Raw genomic sequence first — 6,516 nt, 5'->3', positions numbered from 1 at the left:
CACCTAACCATTGACCGGTCTATCTCGTCTTATATTGAATCCTCAATGATTCCAACGGTTCTCCCTTTGTTTCTTTTTAGTGAGTTTAGGTCAAACCCTAGAACAAGAACAAACCAATGCAGAAGAAGAAAGAAGACGTTCTGATCCTTTTTTCTGTGAAGATCTATTCGATGCGTAAATCAATGCCCGATTTACGTTTTACCTACCGATCAATACCGGTTCAGTCCAGCCGAGTAATCCATCCACTTAAAATACTAATATTTTACTAGTTAATTACTCCACAACCAGTGGTTATAATAATTTTCATTCTGTACCATGCCCCTCTTGATGAATGGTCCACATTACTCCACCTCCTAATACTCTCTCTCTCTATATATATATATATATATATATATGTATGTATATATATATATATATGTATATATGTGTATATATGTATATATATGTGTATATATATATATATATATATATATATATATGTGTATATATATATATATATGTGTATATATATATATATGTGTATATATATATATATATATGTGTATATATATATATATATGTGAGAGACGTTTTCCATTTTTTAACAAGATAAAATTAAGAACCGGCATGTATAACCACTGAACATGCAATCGGCTGTTGCCTAGCGATGGCTGTCCAACGTCGAGGCTACGACCTCCTACTCAAATTAGCGCACGCTAGATCAAGCCTCATGCTCCTCGGGCGTCGAGGCTGCCGTTGCCTCAGTGGCCTACGGCGACCTCTGCCTCCCCGTTCGAATCCTCGGATAAACTTTTGGATTTTCGTGGCACGCTTTTCAAACTACTAAACGGTGTGTTTCGTGCGAAAACTTTTTATATGAAAGTTGTTCTAAAATGTCAGATTAATCTTTTTTAAGTTGTAATAATTAAAACTCAAATAATCACACGTTATTATCATCTCGTTTTGCGTAAAACACTTAATTTTCATCTTCATCTTCATCTTTAGGAGAATTCAAACACCAGAGCATAATCCATGAGAAAGGGGAATGAACATCTGGTAGATATTGACCGTCAAGGGCCGTTGCACATCGTGGTGAGGGTGGAGTGGAGAGCGGCGTGGGGCAACATCTTGGATGGGGCGGCGATGGCCGCCATCCGGTGCGAGAAAAGGGAGGAACGGGACCGGCCGGCTCCTTCGTGAGAGAAATAATCCAACCAACGCGAAAAAACAATTTTGCCCCTGCAACTTACGTGCAGAAAGATTACCGCGTATAGTAGGAGCCATGCTTGACGAGAGGAGGTACCAAATTTTTTCGACCGCGCGATCGTTCTTCATGGACAAATATTATTTAATTTGGTACCTGATTAGATATGGTGGTGCCTGGTATCTTTTTAGAGCTTTGCTACGGTCCAACAGCTGGGACCTCTAAGTACTGGTACTTCCAGGTACCAAGTAAAATCCAACCCTTCAATCTAAAAGGGTACGATGGGAACAACGGTTGAGAGGTCCTTCCCCTCCCCGTGAGGCAGAAACCGCGCATCCTCTGCTCATCCACCATGCTCGTTCGGTCGGAAGCGGGGGTCACCGGAGAGCTTGGGCGAAGTGCAGCACAGGAGTAAATGCCAATCCAGGCCGGGAATCTCCTTCGCCATGGACGAGCTCCTAAACTCCTCCGTGGGCTAATCTACACCGGATCTCCATCGCCATGAACTAGATAGCATTTGCTCCTCCGTTGCCATGGACCACCGTGTGAGAAAAAAATTGGGCACAGGAGCATCATCGGGTGAGGAAAAGAGAAGCCAAAATTCAGGTGGATCGATCTCCAGCACCATGTACGATGGACCAGAGTTGATGCTCCTCCATCACCATGGAAAAATCAAGCGTCCACCGTGGGAGAAGAGAAAAAAGAGAGAAGAATGGGATGGGGAATCGAACTAGTGACCTCTGGATCTAGGACTGGGACGAGAAGGGTGGAGGGGGAGGAGAAGGAGAAAAAGGGGGCGGCGGCTGCGATAGGTGGTAGTGGCTGAGGTCGTTGACTTCTTGGATGCAGCCGGCGATCTTGGGAGGAAAGGATGCGCCATTCCAAGGAGGGGATCAGGAAAGGAACGAGCGACTTAGCGCATCTGGAAACGATGCGAAAATCCATTTTTGCCCTTCCACTTGCTCACCACATGCGGGCGGGCGGGGGTACCACCGCATGGGTACTCCAATACCTCACGGTACTGAGGATCATCAGCCATCAGATCTAACTATATTGACATACAGGATTTAGGACCTCCTCTCCCTGATGGACTGTAAAAATCCTCATCTTTTTAAGGACGGGAAAACTGCTCTTTAGAAAAACACTAGAAAAAGAGCACGTCTATTGACGCGCAGGCTAGTTTGTGGCTAATACATATAGAAATCTTGCATGAATTTTTAATGGGTTTATGTGTTTCGGGAAAAAAAAAGATGGCCGATGAACAAATCAAGGTACAATAATAGTATATACTATCCTGATCGGTGAGTGTATTATGCTAGGCATACTATTTAACTTCCTGAAGATGATATTACGTTAAAAACAAAAGCTCGTTATTCTTAAAAACAATATGTTGTTCCATAAATATATACTCCACCGTCCCATTATAAGTGTAGCCATAAGTTTTCGTGCCCAACATTTGACTATCCGTCTTATTTGAAAAATGTATGAAAAATTTGAAAAGTTAAATCACGCATAAAGTATTATTCATATTTTATCATCTAACAACAATAAAAATACTAATCATAAAAATATTTCAAATAAGACGGATGGTCAAAGATGGGCATTGAAACCCACAACTACGCTTATTATGGGATGGAGAGAGTAGATAGTTCTACAAACAAAATATATAGCAGGAAATATATACTCTAATAAATGTGTTTTGTGGTAATTTGTATCCATCATGTTGCAATGAAAAATACATGAAAAAAATCATGTAATGATTTAATTTATTAAAATATTTTCAACCATCTTAACAAAATTCTTGCTGCAACTTACTTCTGTACATCAGCTAGTTTCCTATTTATTATTTTCATTTTAGGTAAATTTAGATGTTTGCTAATTTTTTTAATTGACATGTAGTATAGTGTATTTTTATACAAAGATTTTTTTCAATCACATAGGGATGTTAGGCTCGGGACGTTGGGGATCATGGAATTTTTTTTATTAAAAGTTTTACAAAAATAATTTTTCATTTTGAAAATTGACAGAAGTGGTCGCCTACCGCCCTCTGGGAGGGCGATTTTTAAAAATCGCCATCCCAGAGGGCGGCGAAAGTGACGTGGCAGACGGCCGTTCGCTCTCGGGCGACGGCCGTCAACGAAATTTGCAGGCGGCCCCCTTGCCGCCCTCCGCTAGGGCGATTTTGTACTGTGCGGGGGGCTGCCTGCAAATGGGCGGCGGGAGGCCTGGAATTTTGCAGGCGGCCCCCTTGCCGCCCTGGGGGAGGGCGATTTTATACTGTGCTTTATATTTTTGTATTAATATCAATAGTTATCAAATCTTTTTATATTGAAAACTATACAAGATTAAAATCTCCAAGACTGGTAAAATACAATTTTATTATTTTTTAGGGCCTATTTGGAATGTTACCGTACAAATATTTTGTTAGTGCCAAAATATAAGCAAGTTTTGGCACTACCAAATATTTGGTAAGGTAAAATTGCATTTGATCATATTTGGTTTGCTGCCAAAATGTAAAATTGTAGTGAAGAATGTTCTACATAATCTCAAATCTAGATTACGTATTACCAATGAATAGGCTTCAATCGAAATCAAACACAAGTACTATTCAAATTACCAAAATATTGGTAGGGCATGTTTTTGGTAGCAATCCAAATAGGCCCTTAGTCTTACGCATACAAAAAATCACCACCATAATTAAACATTGTAATGATAAGATAGATAAGAAGTGCCATCGATACACGGTACAAATTTGTCAATCCCGACGAATCAAGCATGCGGTAACCTATCGGCCCCTTCTAGGTCGGTCAGAATGCATTGCATTCTCGTGGTCCTTCAATCGTTGATACTCTACTTGTGTTGCTGACTCTGTTATCTTCTGGCCATGATATGATGGAGTGACATTGTCGATCCATTGAGTAAATCCACCCATCCTTGGATTGCCCTGTAAAAATAGTAATGTTATTCAGTTTGGGTAGTAATTTTGTGCAAATCATAGCGGATTTTGTAAATGGTTAGACATACAACGAAATCGTTGTCTACATTGGGGCAGACAAAATATCTCCTTCGAAATGTTTGTTCAGCAAAGGATGTAGCCACCTGCCAGCGATCTCTGCACCCACACTTTGGACGCTCGGACCATTTAGGTAACCCTAATGGATTGTTCCTCCAGTCTAAGCTTGCAATTTCCACCCGACGTTCGTACTCCATCCAAGCATGAATGAACTGTATGGTCGGTTTAGGTTGCGTTATCGGCCCGCCACTTGAAGTAACTCTGACTGTGTCAATCCATTGTACGAATTAACATTTCCTTACATCCTCCTATGTACATTCATTTTGGGATAGTTAAGTTAATGATAGTACTGAGGAGTGATGAAAAGAATAGTTGTAATTACCACGAAATCATCGTCGACAATGTTTGGACACACGAAACACCTTTGTCCTCGAGTTCGGTGCCTTACGGACCTTATGACCTGACAACGGTCACCACAACGACACTCCGGACGCTCACGCCACGTGGGGAGTCCTAGGGGATTTACGTGCCATTCTAAAGCCTCAGCAGCAATTCGACGTTCATGCTCATCCTTCCACCTTAGGTAGTCCGATCTTGTTTCACTACGTGGGTAAGCACGGGTTCCATCGTTTTGTGGGTTCTCCATGTCTACCCACTCGATGAAGTTGCACATTGGACGATATGTCTGCGTAAGATGTTACAATTGTGTACGAAGAAGTTAGTTTTTTTATCCATTTGAACTTCGAATAGATGAAGCATACCTGATCAAAGTTCGCGCATTGGAAGAATCTCCTGCCCCGAGTTTGTATCATGAGGGAAGACTTGAGTATGCATCCATCCCCACAATCGCACAAAGGATGGTCACACCATGGTGGAAACCAACCAGCAAAAGGATCGCTTCGCCAGTTGAGACGCTCAAGGAATGGCGCTTCCATTTTCATGTGTTGTGTGCTAGTGGGAAAGAAGATATGAAGAGGTTGCCTTCAGATTGTCAATTATATAGCGTCGTTTTCACTGCAATATATGTGAACTCAATGAGATACATTATTCATTAGATGTGACAAGACGATCACGCGTGGGCGTGATTCACTTTATGTCAACAGGCAGCGCCGAAAGTTGATAGTGACAACTCGAGCTGCCGCTTTTCATGTGTGCTGTTGTGGACTGTGCGCGCTACTGGATCTAACACTACCGTGAAGCGCCGAAAGTGTGTTGTCGTGAGCATAAGTTGTTCTAGCATCATATGAATGAAAAGAACTATGTAGACGAGACAAACACAAGTAGTACTGCAGTAGTAATAGCAAAAGTAGTACTGCTTTACAAGTTTGTAAGCCAAAAGAAACGGTCACATAAGGACTGAAGAGGTAGAACACTACTGACGAGGCCTCTTACCCCTGTCCCTCCTACCCTGCGCCCTAATGTGCCCCTGGGAGTACGTGAGTCGGTCCGGGGGTATGGCACGGCCAACCCGTCCTGCCTGTACAGGTGTGACCTCTGGCTGCTCCTGAGTGTGCGCCTCTGGAGCTCCTCCAAGCTGAGAGGAGCCTAGTACGTCGTGGTGGTGTGCACCGTGCAAGTCGTCGTCGTAGAACTGGCTAGTAGGACCAGTCCTACCGGCGTGAGACGAAGAGGCCCCAGTACCGAAGATCCCGGCTGCAAATCCTGCTGGACAAGGACCATCAGTTTCATACAGGTATTTAATAGTATTAATAAAAAGTAAAGTACCGTGTGGGCGAGGGATCGACGCTCCGTGAGAGGAAGAGCTGGCGAACGCGCCCGAAGAGGTGGCGAACGCCCCTGCGGAGCTCGCGGAAGCGCCGGTCGTGCCTGCGAACGCGCTCGAAGGCAGACGAGGTCCTGCGATGAGGAAACGTGCCGTTAAAACATGGTGACATATTCGTGCAAAAGCTGAAACAAAAATGAACTAATCTTTGGGCTGAACTGTACCGTGCGAAACCGGTGCTGTAGGTCGCACTGCTCCGAAGCTAGGGGCGCTCGAAGGCAAACGAGGTCCTGCGAGGATGGAACATCTAGTTACGACGGGGTGATGTTTTCGTACAAAAACAGAAACAAAACTTAAGAAACCTCTGGGCTGAGCAGTACCGTGTGAAACAGGTACCGTAGGTCGAGGTCCTGTTCCGACGATAGGCGCGCGAGGCCGTGGTTGTACCGGACCAGCTGGAGGTACGACGTCCACGGCGCTGCGACAGGAGAAGACGCGCATGACCGCACGCATCTTCTCCTGCATCCGGTCGAAGGTCACCCTCTGCTCAACGTCAGTCAAGTGCAAACCTCTGTTCAACCTCACTTGGACTGCGGT

General features: G+C 43.8%; 1 long non-coding RNA gene across 1 annotated transcript; it reads right to left on the bottom strand.

Moving 5' to 3' along the window:
• Positions 1–5,458: 5,458 nt before the first annotated feature.
• LOC136357493 (uncharacterized) lies at positions 5,459–6,238 on the bottom strand. The gene is made up of 3 exons (XR_010742803.1): positions 6,144–6,238; positions 5,922–6,053; positions 5,459–5,858 (listed from the first exon to the last, which is right to left on the bottom strand). It is a non-coding gene; the product is annotated as an uncharacterized lncRNA (long non-coding RNA).
• Between the last annotated feature and the right edge of the window lie 278 nt (positions 6,239–6,516).

The sequence above is a fragment of the Oryza sativa genome, chromosome 7 (assembly GCF_034140825.1).
Source record: "Oryza sativa Japonica Group chromosome 7, ASM3414082v1".
Lineage (NCBI taxonomy): Eukaryota > Viridiplantae > Streptophyta > Magnoliopsida > Poales > Poaceae > Oryza > Oryza sativa.
Note: the sequence above shows the minus strand (reverse complement) of the source record. Positions and strands in the feature narration are given on the sequence as shown.